Below are 16567 nucleotides of genomic sequence, written 5' to 3' on the forward strand. Positions count from 1 at the left end.
CAAAGCAACAGAATTCCGACTAAATATGGAAAAGGGTATCCTTTGAAATCTTTTACTCCTGCTTCCAAATATTTAGAAAATGTGAGTTTAATGCTGCAAATTATATTTATATTGTTATTTTCCTGAACTGGATGTCATGGCAGCAGTCTGCATTTCACAAGGCATGGCTTTCAACCAGCAATACTTATTCTCAACAGGAAATATGCTTCACTTAGTCCAAGTGTTCTGAGGACATCAAACAAACTTGTATAAACATGCTGCATCATAATTGAGAGCCTTGCTAGCACTTGGGATTTAGACAGCACTTTACAGCTTCAAGGTGCTGTACAAACATTTAACTTATTTATTAATTAAATTTTCTAACTAGGGACATAACCTAGATTTAGTTATAAGAAAGCTGTGAATGAGAGGAGATTGGGTAAACAGGTTTATCATGTTTATGTAAAAGGCCATACCAAGTTCTCTTAGAAGAGCTTCCTTAACAAAAAAAAAGGTAAAGCTTCTCAAAAGCTTCTAGTCCCTGGTGAGCAAACTAATGGGCAACTGTACAACCGGCCAGCTTGGACCACCTGGCTTAGGGTTCCAGAGATCTTTGTCACTGGCCCCCTCAGGTTGTCCCAGAGAAGCAAAGATGCTTTCCTTTGGGTTTAGTGGAACCTGGATGAATACCTAAAAAAACCTCTTCCTGTCACTCATCAATGTCCTTCCCTAATCTATAAACCAGAGCACTGCAAACCAGCAGCCTCAATACTCTTGCTCTGACTACTGATTTTTATTACCACACTGGGGGATATTTTCAAAGACTCAGTTAGAAGCTATGACCTAGATTTACAGAACTATTTAGATTTGTAATTCCTACTAGCTGCTTAACATTTAGTGACATCACCAGCAGGGTTTCTGGTAAGAACCATTTACTTCACAGCTGAATTTTGCCCAGATTCAAAATTTGTTCAGTTCAAACACAATATAGCTAAAGTCATCTGTCTTCTACAGATTTTATGTTCTGACAACACAGGAGAGTGAAACACATCTGATATAGGAGTGCCTCTGCAACTTATTACCCTTTAATTGGTAAATTGAGCTCTGGAAATAGCAATATTACTGGGAAATAAAGATAATTAAGAAACATAAAGCATGTCACTCTTCTTGAACCCAGTTGGAATTGTGGTTTTCTGCATCTCTCTTGTCATAGGATTATGAGCCTAGTTTTAAGTCTGTATTCTCATAATTTTACATAATTGACCATTTGCAATCTTCTATAATCTAAAATGTCTAATAACTATGCACAGAAAGTGAGCTCTTTCCACAATATTTATAAATATTTCATATGAATTGGGATTAATACAATTTATTTATAATGCATGGGAGTCTGCAGTGGGTTTATAAAAATAATGGGTGTTAACATGCAATCATGATTTAATAATCAGAGACTAATTTCTAAAATACATATGGAGAGTGGCTGGTGCCAGTAATTGGTAATAGGATTGAGAGGTGCAGATATAGAAATATGGCTGAGGTATGATTAATGTATCATACAGGATGGAACAAAGATGGCATTAAAACAAGTTTCATCCTACTGATACCATTATTAATTTCAGTATCTGCCAGAACAAAACTAGAATAGCTTCCCCAGAAATCCACTGTCCTGCTAGCAACCACTGTGGCAGAGGATATCGTCACATATATTACATCACTATGGTGCAATAAAACATCCAAGGATTCCTGCCTTCTCAGGAAGCTGCCAAGGAGCCATCAAGCTACATGAACCACTGACCATGTATTAACTGATTCAAAACTGTCGTTCCTTCAAAAAAGGAAGAAAAGTTCTTTATCTGTTTCACAGTAAATGCCTCTCTCATCTGATGTACCAATGTTGCTTAACCCACAATGTTTTAGAGATGAGTGAAGAAACCTATCTGCAGGAGAAAACAAATTGGATTGAAGGGAAAACACGCATACAGCTGAAATGGACTTCCAGGTTTTCATCCACTGTGGATGCACCCGATGGTGATTAATGGCAAGACACAGCTGCAGTGAGACAACCACACACAAGTTATCCTAGAAAGCACCAAGACAAGGGAATAGACTTTCCATATTAATGTCATCATTTTTGACATGCTTTCCAATTGACTTTCCATACTTTTCTAGCAGTCTGTACTACTACTCTATAGTAGCCTTTTTGCTGCTAGATGCTCATTTCTGCACCTGGGGGAGGGGAGAGCACCTTAACACCCACAATTACCCCATGAGACTGCTATTGCAGTCATGCACATGCGTTCTCCGTCCAGTTCCAGCTGCACATTATTTATTATTCATTATGAGACTAACCATACTTTCTATGGTGGTCAGATAGCTGGACTGAACAAATCAGGGTCTTAAAAAAACACCCCACAAACCTAGATCAGATCCCTATTTTAATAGAAAGTTTTAAAAATAAGAATCTAAATGGAGTAAGCAGCGATTTGAGGGTAGCTGGACAATGTTTCTCAGAAGTAAAAGAGTGTGGCATGATTTGACTCTAAATATTCCAATTCCCTGCCGTAAAAGACTTTGTGGTTTTTGTTTGGTAAGATACCCTGCATATTTATTTACAAGAGAATACAATTACAGAAACAAAGAACCCTTAAGAACTAATATGAAATTATTCCCTGAAGCAGAGTTACTTACAAGCCTCAGCATCTGCAGTTATAAGCTGTACTGCCTCTACCCTCATGTTTTGCTGGCTCCCCCGTCCTATCTTGCCTGCTGGTGGTGCCTGTTATGTGATGTTCCAGCAGGGTAACTTCAGATTCTGATCATAGCAGCCTATTTAGATTTCCTATGAAAACAGCATTTAGACCCATGCCACTAAATATCTACAAATGAAAAATAATATATATATGACTTTCTAGAATACATTTTTAAATATTGTGATACATATTAGTCAAGCACATAATGCTTCTCATTATGGATATAATATGTGATTTCAGCCGTCAGGTAAAGAATATGAAAAATTAGAACAAGGACTTTAGTTTATATTCTTACATATGTTGGCTATGCAATTATGCTCTACTGATTCAACATCCAATTTTATATTCCCCATATGATTTTAGTTACCATTTTTCTGTTTAGGAAAAAAGTATAGATGAGCACTACAAACTGGGGAGTCAGAAGGATACACATGGCCAATACTTAAAGTTACAGCTTTAGCTAATGTGAAATGCTGGGCAGGACTGGAAGCCAGCTGCCAGATTCTCCAGTGCAGCAGATGCTAATATCAAAACACACTCTCCCAGTTCTTAGTCTCTCTAAACCTGGCCCCAGATCTGCAAACAAAGCTGATGAAATCAAAGAGTCAAAGAGGGTAGGTGGCCTGAAGCACACAAGGAAGGCATCTTCAAAAGAAGCAAATCTGAGTCCTGCACCTGTTGAAAGCAGTTATACCTTTAGCATCAACCACAGATGGATGCTACATTCATCGTCCTAACATTTAACTTCTGTTTTTAGAAACTTTTCTTCCTAATCTTTTTTCTGTGTTTAAGTGTGGAGAAAAAAATAATTTTGTTAAACTATTTGTCTATGGAGATCCTTTGTACTTTCTCTTTTACCAGCAGAATGTGTCCATTGTCCAGCCTTCCCACTCTTCACAAACTGTGGGTTCAGCCTGATTCAGTTTTGCTTTTCTGGAATTACTTGTCTATTGTAAGCAGTCCATTTCAAGCTCTCTTTTGTAAGAGAAATCTCCAGATTCACACCATCTGCGCCCTGTACATGACTTTCTGGCACGCAGTACAGTGAGTACCCATCCTCTCAGGTCCTGAAACCTGTCCTTGGACTCCTCAAAAGGTCCAAACAAAAAGAGGAGGGGAGGGAACATATGTGCCCATCCCCAGCAGCATCAAGGTCACAACTGTGTGACATTTTTCCTTTCAGCTCTTTCGGTTTTTTAGGTGGAAGCCCTAGCAGTGCATGGAAAGCAGACCTCCTGCAGCACCTTGGCCAGTCAGTGTTCAGGAGTGCCAGAAGCCTACCCAGATAACCTAGCATACTATTAATACAGGAGAACGCAATAATAATGATGTATATAAGAATAAATTTGTAAATATTACTGATAAAACTTCAGATCAATAGATGTTTTACATATCAGAGTAAACATAAACTTCAGTGCCATTTTAAGCTTCTAATAATTTAACTCATTGGTTGTTCATTTGTCTTTTCTAGAATCTGATCTACTGGTGTGGTTCTCCAACATAAAAGCCATTATTGCAGCAAATGTCACCATTTTAATTTGTATCCAGGGTCCCAAACACATCCTATAAAATATTATTTTAATCCCTTAAAAGGAGAAGAGGATTTTTTCACACATTAATTGGACATTAATATAGAAATAAATGTCATCACACGTAAATATAGTAAACAGTGTCTTGCAACACAAGTAAAATTTAAAATATAAATAAATGTTGACTATAGGACTGTGAAAATGCTTATATTTATGTTTAGTTGGTACATTAGTCTGTTAGAGAAAGAAAACAACTAGAGTCCTCTTGGCCCTGACATGCCCCCTTCGCTACCACAAGTCTGAAGGAATGGCACATCTGTGTGAAAGAGAGGGAGGAAATATACCCGGGGCCTCTCTCAAAAGGGGTCCAGCAGAGCCATCCTAGGGCTACAGAGACAGTGCCCAGAAGATCAGTCACCTGGAGCCTACCCATAAACCTTAAGGCTCACAGTTGGGTCCTCTGATATTAATCCTCCCTAATTCAGATCTTTTACATGGGATGTACCTTTGCCTATCTCACCCCCTCTCACTAGGGAGTCAAGGTAGCTCACTTGGACCAAACACTTACTTTTCTGTACCTGAAGTGCCACAGATGCCTTCGCTACTCTTCACCATTTGGACCTTTTTTTTGGCAGGAAGGCCAGCTGTATGTCAGACAGACTTGTGTAAAGACATCCTTTTAAAAACTAAAGGATTCACATCACACAAAACACATTAAGTGGCATAACCTGGATTAGTGCTAGTAATTCAAATATTCAGAGTGGGATAAAAGAACAACTGAAGTGATTCCAGATAAAGCAAGGAATTCTGTTTAATAACAGTTTAAATTTTTTTCTCACAAACTTCCCTTTGCCTTACAGTAGAGCAAAATGCAATGATTACTAGTACACATCTCACACACCAAAACATCTGAGGTTAAAGTAGATGCTTTTGGATTAATAAGCAAGGACTTGACCGATGGCTGGTCTTTACACTAATCCTTATCATGTGTCTAAAAAGTTAATCAGCAGTGTATCACCCAAAGGGTCAGCTGGAGCCACTCCACTAAGCTGCTCCTGAAGACCCCATTCTCTCTGTGGAGACACATTTCTCCATCACTCCTTAGCCCTAGGGACTGTTCTGGGTCTGTGCAACCCCACTGCAGCCTGGCTGGGTGGCTAGAGGCTACGGCAGGCAGCGTGAATGTGAAGGAGACAGTAACGCTGAATGTATTCAGGCTCGCATTTGTGTAATGAGTCAAAACATGTTCTCTTTAGCACTAAAATACTCCCAGTATTAGAATAACAATTTTCTCTGGAAAAAAAAAGGAACAATGCTGCAAATTAAAATTGTTGGTAGCTATTTGAATATGCATGGAGAGGCCCTTCTCTAATCACAGTGAAGATCTTTATTTACAGGGTATTCAGTTAATCATTTAACAGGACTGATTCATCTGTTTTTCACAGCCATGACAAACACTTCAGATTCAGAATGATGTATAGCTTTTTGGGGTTTTTTTTACAAGTAAATAGATGAACTATTGCTTTGAATTTCTAGTATAACATAGCTTCCTAGGGAAAGTCAAGATTTTTTTTGAAGGGGTAAGGGGGGTAAGTTGTTAAAGTGATTTTTAAATGTGCATGTGGGTATAGGACAATTGAGTCCAAATAGTAGAGCACCCTTTAACATATTTCCTCATAAACATAATAGTCAATAAGACAGTATTTTTACAAGCTTACAGCTAAATATTCAGACATGAGGAAAAAAATACAATTGCAAGTGAAAGTTCTTTGTGATATCCTGCTATATTGAGTATGAGTTTACCAGACATTGAGATCATTAGTTCCAAAAAAAACAAAAAAACAAGCTGAAGGAAACTTTAGAAATAAATTAACTAATCTTATTTACCAATTTGTGTAGAAAAGTCTCCAGTGTTTTGAACTACAAAAACATCTGTATTACTGATTATGTATTTCTGATAAGAACCATAATTCAATCTGCTAAAATCTGTATATGTATATATATATAGGTCCCATACTATAACCTAATAAATCAATTGAACTGACCATACTCTTAGCAAGAGATTCAGCTTTTCAAGAAATAAAATGCCATTTCTTACAATCCGTCACATGCCATTAATTTGTATCTGCAGAATTCTGCTCTGATAATTACAGAATGCTCTTGAAGTTAGTCTTTTGCAGTAATACAGCAACACAACCTATTTCGTAGCAAATCCAGTCAAACAAATAATGTTTACATAATTTTAAACTTGAAAGTATAATTAGTGATCTTTCTAGTTACCTAAAACTGTTGGTTAGTGCTGCCCTTCTCTGGTTCGTAATGGTATACCACAAATCAAAACTAATGGTTACCTGACAAAAGTGTGGTTCAGCCACATGAAAACTAGCTGGGTTCTCCCTACTTTGCTCTCCAAGAACAGAGTTCCACACTCCTATCAAATGAACACCCCAAAGTGTCTCTTCATAATCCAGGTTTTCAAGGAGTAAATACTTTTATATACTTATTTCTCCTTTTCAACAGCAGGAATAATCTATTCTCAAATACTACCTCTGTCCACTGTTCTTGTGGTTTTATTCCATGTCAAAGCACTACTGTAATTCAGTCTTGAATGTTAACTTATGCTTTTCCTCCATGAAATAAATTCATCAACAATAGAACAATGAAAAGCATCCCTGGAGGGTTTCTGTTCAATGTTAAAATATTGGGCCAATTAAAATTCATACTAAGTAATGTCATATTTGTGTAGGAACATGTGTGTCATTGGGTAAATAACTCGTAGTTCTCAGTATGTACCTTTTGCCCTGCTGAGGGAACAGAATATAGCTGGTTCTCGAAAACGTAATTGTCATTTTACCCAAACATTAAGCTTAATTGGGGAACTAAATTCAGAGTGGCTGGTTGTTTCAGCTAGCTATCACATTCATACTATGAGAGCTACACATCTCTAAGAAACTATTTTTGAAAAGGAAATACGTTTAGGGTAGTATTAACAGCTGTGAGATATCTGACAACAGATGAATTACTGTTAATTACTGCACATATGTAGCACATCCAACCTTAGATGCATAACTAGGATTAGACCAGTGTTAAGCTCTGTATGCAAATGTAAGAAGCAGTCCCTGACTCCAAGACCTGACAAGTCTATCTGCTAAAAAAATACAAGCACATGAAATATTTTCAAGATATAGAATTAAAAGATAAAACCTCCATTTCAAAAACAGGTTCAATATTTTTGGACAAATAATCTATTCCTTTTTATAATATATTATGCTTACTATTATGCTTGAAAAATGGCTGAAGCTTGCAATGGTGCTGTCCATTTCCATAGACCATTTCAATCTTAAAAGCCTTTTTGCAAAATGCAAAAAAAAAACCCTTCACTGTGCACATTTTTGATCAATTGTATTGATAGCTGTACTCTACAGTCACCCATGCATGTGAGTAGTCTCCCCCAGGACTCGGCTCAGTTACAGCGTGAGCCTCCACGAATCTCTAGGTGTCTGTGGGTTTCCAGCAGGGAGGGTGACATAAGCAGAAGGTGAACTGGGCAGAGAGAAAGTCAGAAAATGTGTAATTTTGAAAACTTTCCTCCAAAGCATCTTGAACAATACCATTCAGGGAGTTTGCTACTGTAAAAATGGCTAAGTCAGCTGAGCCTGGTTACTCTGAACCCATCCTATTTAGAGCACCCTATTTTCAACTGATTAATTAGTGTTGGACCCTGAATAGCAATTGGACTTTGATAATCTTTGTCTTCTACTGAATGCATAATGGTAGTGTGAAAATGGTCCAGATAAATCTCTTTCATCTCCTCTCTTATTTCATGCTGGAACACTAAGGTTTACATTTTCCAGAAGGTTTAACCAGTTTCTGAGGAGCTTATGTCATCCACACTGCTAACCACAACCAGTACACCAAAGAGTTAAACCTTCAACAAAGATGAGAGTTCTCTAAAAAGAGTTACCATTTTTTTTTTTAATAGTACAAATCAAAGCAGAACAAATACAGAAACTAGTCAGTTTTTATCAAACAGACTAATAAAACATCTCATGTGTTATTACTCCTCTGGTGTCAGTGTGTCACTACATTTCCAAAAAAGTCAACTCGGGCTCCTCTGGAAAGACAAGTATTTCCAGTGCAGTTCAGGGAACCACAGTAACATGTGGCTTCTCTGGTAATGAGACAAACTACATTCCACCTTGTACCAGAAATCAGTGTTAAAATACAATGCAATTTGCTAAGCAGAGTTCATGAGCACAGCTACAGCTTTCAGCCCAATGGCTGCTGCTGGCTGTGCTAACACAGTCAGGAGGAGCAGTCATGCTGTAACCAAGAGCAGGCACACTGCAGGTTGCCAGGTGGGACAGCCATTAAGAGCAATACAACCCAAAGGTTTTTTCAGGAGGTTTCTCAGCTACTACTGTTTTCTAGGAAAAGATGAAACCTAAAGATACTGAGCTTTGAAGTGAGGAATCAATAAGTGAGAGAAAGGTGTACCTAGATCTGCTACCCTGCACCACTCAGGTATCTTGTTCTGCACTGCATAGAGTCATTCTCTGCACAACTGCTGGAGTGACTTTGACCCTAAAGAGGTTATTTCCTTCTTTCCACTGCAGGGATGAGGATTGATGCTCTCATATCTCATGTTCCCTTCTCTCCATTGCTGGGATTTTCCAGATTGCTGTCTATGTTTTGTTTGGGAACAGTTGCAAAGATTTTTATATTAGCCACTTCCTTTTTTTTAATAATTATCAACTATTTTCCTTTTGTGAAAAAAAATAAAAATAAGTGTGAAGTATTTCCTTTTTTCAAAGAAAAAACATTTGGTTTAATGACATATCTGTTCACAAAACAAATCACCAGTGACTGAAAATAGAATGTATGCTACCACTTGGTGAAAGTCATTTACAGCACAGAAAGACCACTTTGGCAGATACATTTATGTCTATACGAGATTAGATTTTGCATTTATTATAAGCATGTGGCATATTATTAATTATTAACACCAAAAATAAATGTTTATGTTTGTAGAAAAACAAGCTGCTAAATTCTGAAAAAATATTGTCAAGGATTTGCACATTGTGTCATGTGTGTTATGTAAATGGAAACAGCAGAGATTCAGTATTTATTATTAGAACAAAGCATTTTCCATCCTGAAAGCAGAAGTCCAGGCTGTAATTTTTGTGCATCTCTGAATCAATAAGTCTGATACTTAAGAATAACCCTTTGTACATAAAATAACTGACTTTGCCTTTTGAGAGCACACCTTGTGGAACCCCTTTGCTCACATTCCATGAGAAACTGCACGGGAATTACAAACATGCTTCTCCCAGGAGACCTGGAGTGGCTTGTTTTCCATCTGAGACCTGAGGAATAAGTAATGAGGTTCCATGTCCCACCAGTAGGAAACAATTCCAGTCAAATAAAAAAACCTGCTGATGAGGTAGTCTCTCTTGCAGATTTTATACAGACCCAATTTCAAGATCTCAGACCAAGATGTCCTGTTCAGAGAAGCTCAGCCCTGAAACATGATTGGAAAACAAAACTCCCTACCCTCTAAGGAGAAAATGTCATTATCCAGCTTTATGGAAATAGAGGTAGGAGTAGGATGTCAAACTCGCCTATCTCTTTATGCAATGTGCATCAGTGCAATATCATACTCCCAGCTGGCTGCCCAGATTACCTTACTCAGGCTGGAGGGCCTGTGAGAGAGCACTGTGTGCCTCCACTGGCCTTTTCCATTAGAACTTCCCAGAGCTGCTAGCTGGGTCTGCTCTGGGCAGAGTGCTATATTGGAAGCCCTGGTATAGACAGGGCACTTGTATCTGTCAGTATTCTTCTGTTCTGCCATTCATCCTGCTCAGATAAAACCTCTTACTAACTGTACTGTGATGGAGCTTTCAGAGCAAGAGATGACATTTTTTTCAGTAGCCTCCCCAGCCCTTGGGCTGTGCTGAAGCTCAAGTAGTGGCAAAATGCTGCTTGGGGATGTCTGTGGTTTTGCTTCTTTGTGGAACAGAGTCAGGATTTGTCCCCCTGCCTGCACAAATGCAGAAACCATTTGATTTTGTCGTCTATCTCAATATAGTTTTCCAGTCATTCTGGAAATTATGCTGCTGAAGGCACTGAAGGTGCAAGTCCAGACCAACATTCAAATCCTCGCCAACCAGTTGACTTTACAGGACCGTAAACTACTGTGGGCAAAGCAGCAATAAAGTGAACACAGGCTCTGCCTCTGGGAAAGTTCGCAGTTTCTTGTCTATTTCTACCCCTGCCTCAGCTCAGCAGAGAAAGGCAGGGGCAAATTAGCACTCCTCCTGCTCTTGCCTCCCACACCTTTTGCCTCCTGCTTCACAAAACCTACTTCAGCTGGCAGGGAAAGAGGTCAGAAACATACACAGTGCACTGGGGGAGCAGAGCAGCACATGGAGCAGGCAGCAGCTCCGCAGCACAGAGATGCACGGTGGCACTGAACCACTCTCTGCACAGCAGGACCCTGACACTGCTCAAATGTTGCCTGCTCCCCGCTTCCCAGCCTGACACCGGCCTCTGTGTTGAGGTCAGCCCTCAGCCACTGCATCATGTCACATCTGCGTATTCCTCTTAAAGCCTCAGATATTGCTACTCTGAAACACTGGGATTCAGGCAGGGAAGCTCCCCATGCCTTCGGCTACATTTCTAGGGACACCTGCTACTTCAGGCAAAGCCAGGAACTCCGCTATTACCCAGTGCAGTGTCCTCTGCTGCAGGCAAATGCATTGTTAAAACTATTCTGCTGTATCATTAGAGGTCAGCTGTGACTGGAACAGGTAATAAAAGATTCATAGTGGCACATGAGGGAATGCACTAAATATCCAACCACAACTTGAAATCATGCAAAGCTTGATTAGGTTTAGGACTCGGTTAAAAACTCACAGTTCAGTTGGTGTTCCACAGAAAAGCTTGCAATCAGTGACACTACTTCTGCACCAGCAGCTCAGGCTACAAGTTATGCCTTGTAGCAAGGAATATCCTAATAGGCATAGATGCTCCCATGCTCAGGCCAGTAATCAAAAATTAATCCCTTTCCCTGACTCCGTTAGGAACCAATACCAGCTATTACTGAGAAGACATAAGAAATAATGCTGGAGGCACTTTCAAGATATCACATTCCCAGGGTTGCGACTTTCCATCCTTTGGTATCTTATGACTGGCTAAATCTTCATTTTAGCCATTTTCCAACCCAGTAAGGCAGGTAGTGGGACCTGCTGTAGTCTGTGTATATTTAAATATTCCATTCAAACTATCATTAATCTTATTTTCTGTCTAAATATCAAATCTGTTTTAGTAATTCTACTAAAGTCCAGTCTCAAGGTGCTGTGGCAGTGAGTCCCTCAGTCTATTTACATGTGAACAATCATTACTCATTACTGAAGGAGCTGTCAGAAATTCAATACAGGCATTCTTGCAATATTTTCAGTTTTATTATAAAGGCATCATCTTTCCCCATTTTACTCCAGCTTATGACTCTAACAAGAACAAAACCAACATAGGCAAGTCTCCTCTAGCTGCTGAATCCCATCTGCTTTTCCCTCCTTGAAACAGCCTTTGACAAAGAATTTAAATGAGATCCCTTTTTTCTGTTGAGCTTAAAATTTGTCTGTGAAGTTTGGCCACATTCTCAGACTGGATTTGATTTTTAGCCATTATTTCTACCAGGACAGCACATCTAATCTCAGACTTTGTGCCACTGTACTCAAACCAGCTACTCCAGCTTTGATACAGAAGAGGCTAACAACATTAGCAGAAAAACTAAATGATGTTTGACATATCAAATGACTTCATCCTGCCTTTAATCTCTGTGGCCACCCAGTCCCACCAGGCAAGCAATGGTATCAGCAGATGGGACACAGACTCAGTGTGAAGGACAGAAAATTTCCAACACAGCCCCATAGCTGAGATTTAGGGCATGCCATCTGAGCCACACAAGGTGATTAACATGACATAAAGAGCCCTGCTCTCTGCACATGGGAAGAAGGCTTCCTCTTCCAATCCGAGCCTAAAGCAAAAGAGCCGTTCTTGAGTGCTCCCAAACCACTCACCTTGCAGCACCTACAAAAAGCTGACCCAGACCTGCCCACAGCGGGACAAAGCCACCACACCTGGAGTGCCTCGGGGGCAAGAGTCCCCAATAGCTGTCAGGGGCAGCAGGTCTAGTCCACCCACACGTGCTGCTGCAGGGACTTGGTTCAGTGCATATGGTGTCTTGCACTTTGCTTTACAGCCATCTATCTGTTTTGTATTTAGGGATCCAGCTCATTTTTTCTACCTGCAGTCAAACTGCCCCTCTCCTTTACAAAAGGCTTTATGGAGCCTTGATACCCGATGCATTTCCAGTTAAAGTGGAAAGAGAAAATTACTGATTTTCATCTTCTATCCTTTTGTACCAGCTCAGGGACAATTTTCCTTCACTAGGGGGCTGCAAACAGAGCAAGAACTGCTTTGGGGGCTGAAAAACCCTGAAGCTTAATTTTTCCACCCCTTTGATCATTTCTGGCCTCCCACACAAATGGCTTTTCCACATATGAGGTACCTGCACTGATGCAACCACAGAGATGCCAAAGAAAAAGTGGAAAGAGCAAAGCAACACCACTGCCCACACAAGGAAACAAAAGCTGCAAGGAACTAGAAGGCATCTTTTTACTTTGCTGGTTTAGCTAGCCATAAGGAAAAGAAGCAAAACGCGCTTCTTAATGGCTCCTGCCAGTTATTTACACAGCCTATCAAATTCCATGGCCCAAATGGAGAACAAGTCTCTCACTTTACCAGAAATCCTCTGCCTCATTTCATCCGGTTACGTCCTGGCACTGGAAATTGACAGATCTTGTCAACCAAATGCAACAGTACTGTTGCCTACATAAACACGTTTAACACCTCTTAACATGCAAAACACGCAAACAAACAATAAACACAGCTCTTGAGTCTTCACCATACGGCCACTGTCTGACTGCCAGAGATGGCACCTGGAGTTGGGGAAATTCAGTAACCAGGTAGTTTCCACTAGTGAGCACGATTCCTACACGGGACTCACTAAGCATTATTATAGACACTGTTTTATAGCCTGGAAAAGTCTGAAGGGGAAAACTGTGTACGCCTCATTTAAGCAACAGAAGTGGAGCGGGTGGGTGCAGGAAGGAACCGAGCAGGCAAAGCAGAATCTGCCTGGAGTATCTGCATCTCTCTGGAGCCCAGAGGGACTGGAACGAGGAGGGCGATCACAGCACCACCGCAACAGTACAAATAACGTTTTCTCCCTGCTTCGGTGGAATTCCGGTGCTATGGGCTGAGAAAGAATCCGCGCCCAGCCCTGCGGCGGGACCCTCTTGTGACCCGAGCGGGTAGCTACGCTAGCCCCGCTTCCAAGCGCCACTGGGCTCGAGCAGCAAAAGCCCTTAGGGCGATCTCCGCGTGTGCGTTACCAGGCTGAAGCCGAAATAGAGAAAGAAATAAAAGGCCTCTCCAGCGAGAAGGGACCAGCCAAAGACCTCCAGGGCTGGGCCGCTGCAGCTCCCATCCCCTCCGGGGCTGCGGCCGAGAGGGAGGCGGAGAACCTCACCCTCCCTCTGGGGCAGGCGGCGCCGGCGGTCCGCACGGCGGGGGTGGCGGGGCGGGGAGCACGGCGGCGGGGGGGGGCGGGCGCGGCGGCGGCGCTAGGGCCGCGCGTGGCGCGGGCCCGGAGGTGGGGTAGCTGCCACCTCCCCGCTCACCGGCAGTCGCGGGGAGACCGCTCCGAAGTGAGGAGGAGGTGCCGCTCTCGCCCGAAGTTTGGCCGTGCCTCCAGAGACCTCCGTGCCGCAGCCCCGGACAGGGGCGCGAACCCGCCGCTCTCCTCGCGCCTCATGCCGCTGCCGCCGGCGCCCCGAGCGGGGACACCCTCGCCCTGAGCGGCTGTGGTTGCTGGCGGGGAGCACCTGCACCGTGCCCGCTTCCGCGGCGATGATCTGCGCGCCCGCACACCGTCCGCCGCCCCGCCGTGCGCCGAAGGAGAGCGGCAGCCCGCCCGCCCAGCCGCCAGCCTGCACCGCCGCGCACTGCCCGCCGCCCGCGCACCGCCAAACTTCGACGCCGACAAGTGCCTAGGGACACCGGCAGTCCCCGCTGAGAACCCGCTCCCCTCCGGCAACTTTCCCCGGGGGAAGCAGTTCCCCCGCTCGACCCGCGGCATCTCATGCCGCCGCCGCCGAGGGAGCCCCAGTGCGTCTCGGCGCCGCGGCGGCTCCGCTCCGCCCCGCGGTGAGGCGAGCCCGCGTCCGCGCGGTGAGTACCGCCCGCAACTCCGTGCACCCCGGGACGGGACGAGTGGGGCCGCGTGGTGCGGGGGTACGCGTGGTGCGGAGCGCGTGCAGGTACCGTTCTCCCTCGCGGAGGCGCGTACCGAGGGCAGATTGGCGCGGGCCGCGCGCCCCCTGCCGCCTGCGCGGAGCGCGGCGCGGCCAGGCCCGGGCGGGGCGGTACCTGCGCGGCTCTCTCCTCCGCGGGAGCTGGAGCTCGGGCCGAAACGGGGCGCGCAGCTGGTGGAAGAGCCGTGAAGTGTGGGGGAAGGGTGTTCCTCACGGCCGCTCCCGCCCCGCAGAGCGGATTTTTCCGCTGGGGAGGAGCGAGGAAGATAAAAAGTCCCATTTGACAGCGGACGGGGCGGTGGCGGAGGGAGTAGCCCCGCCGGCCGAGGATCAGCAGACAGGTCGCTGGTACTCAACCTGGAAACAGTTCCCTCCTTTGTATCGGAGATTGCGGGCTGCTTTTCTAGACGCTGACACGCACACCCTACACAACCCGAACCCCTAAGGGAACCCCACGCGGTGGGGAGCAGCGCAGATCGGCCAAACCCGATAAAACTGATGCTTTTGTACTCAAAGTTGGTGCATGTGCGTTTTGGGCTTCTGCTGAATACACTCTTGTTGTTCTGCAATCAACTTTTCAGTATTCCGGATTGGATGTGCTAGGAGCCAGCCTCACTTCTGCAGAGACGTTAGCAGAGACAGTGAGTGAAACAAACGGTGGAGATGCTTTTAAAGAGGGAATAAATCACTCTCTTGCCTAAGGATAATGCGGTTGAGGTTGAGAAGCTGTGGCCTGGGCAGCCTATCGAGGGGAAGAAAACCGCAGTAGAACTTTCCCTGGCTTGGTTGAATTTTTTTGGTGTGTGGGGGTTTTGTTTTGTTGTGTTTGGGTTGGGTTTTTTGTTTGTTTGGTTGGTTGGTTTTTTTAATTGGACAAAAATAAAGGTTGATTTCTGGCATATTTCTGGAGCCTTAAGGATGTTTACTGGAGAGTTTCCAGCAGTTAATGGGAATATCCTCATAGAGTCCTGGACTTTGCCATCAACCCTCAGCCCTGTGACACTGATGAGAAGTGGCACCAACTTTCTAGCTACGTATGTAAAATCTGGCAATAGCACAGAACAAATTCAGGATCTGGTAGGCATTTGTTTTCACTGAGTTCGGAGGCTAAGAACTTGCAGTTAGAAAGTTGTCAGCTCGCACCACAACTTGGAAGCTTGGTAGTCCTATACACTGGATACACTGCCTGAGGAGCAGGTATTACTGTAATGAGGGAGAAAAATAATGACCAAAAAAACAGTGCTGCCCCAGCTCTTAACTTGCATTCTGAGAGGAAGAACTGGCAGAACAGATTGATGCTAGGTACAGAGCTATTTAAGGCAAAAAATCACAATTATAAAGATTCTAGAGGAAAAACGTAAAGCAGCTCTGTACAAAGGCTCTAAAATTTAAATAGCTGAAGTGCTTTTACTCCATATGCTGACAGCTGATGCTAGCTGGCAAGTAATGGCAGCGGTAGCATGAGGTGTCATTCAGCAAAGAATGATGTGGGAAAACTGGAAATATTTTAAGTGTAGTGCCGAATCCCAGTATTTTGGTAGCAGAATACTCTATTTTATTTTCTACTACCAATAGGTATCGACATTTTACGTTCCTCCTGAGGCAAAGAAATCTTTTTTTGCTAAATAATTAAGTAAGCTAGATAAAAATAGAACCTAAACTTTGTTCAGAGTCCAAAGGCACCACAGCAATTATTTGTAATACACTGTATTTCCTACAAGTATTGACAGAAAGCATATAGAAAATTATAAAATACAGGTTCACTTCTTGTTTGCATTGATGGATAATTTTGCACTTATAAAAGGGGTTAAATAGTTGTTTTTAAAATATAGGAGCTTTATATGTACCAGTTGTATATGTATCAAGTTGTCTGCGTGTAGCAAGGTGAAAAACAATGGGAAGTTATTAGATGTAAGTTCAAGTATGAATA

At 43.0% G+C, this 16567-nt stretch overlaps 1 protein-coding gene across 1 annotated transcript in view; it reads left to right on the forward strand.

The window, feature by feature from the left end:
• Positions 1 to 14846: 14846 nt before the first annotated feature.
• The window catches only part of NTNG1 (netrin G1), a 171162-nt gene continuing 169441 nt past the window's right edge, over positions 14847 to 16567 (forward strand). Inside the window, exon 1 of the mRNA XM_034063872.1 lies at positions 14847 to 15436. The gene's annotated coding sequence lies outside the window, so the exon portion shown is untranslated. The remainder of the gene's footprint in view (positions 15437 to 16567) is intronic.

This window comes from Melopsittacus undulatus, chromosome 6 (genome assembly GCF_012275295.1).
Source record: "Melopsittacus undulatus isolate bMelUnd1 chromosome 6, bMelUnd1.mat.Z, whole genome shotgun sequence".
Classification (NCBI taxonomy): domain Eukaryota; kingdom Metazoa; phylum Chordata; class Aves; order Psittaciformes; family Psittaculidae; genus Melopsittacus; species Melopsittacus undulatus.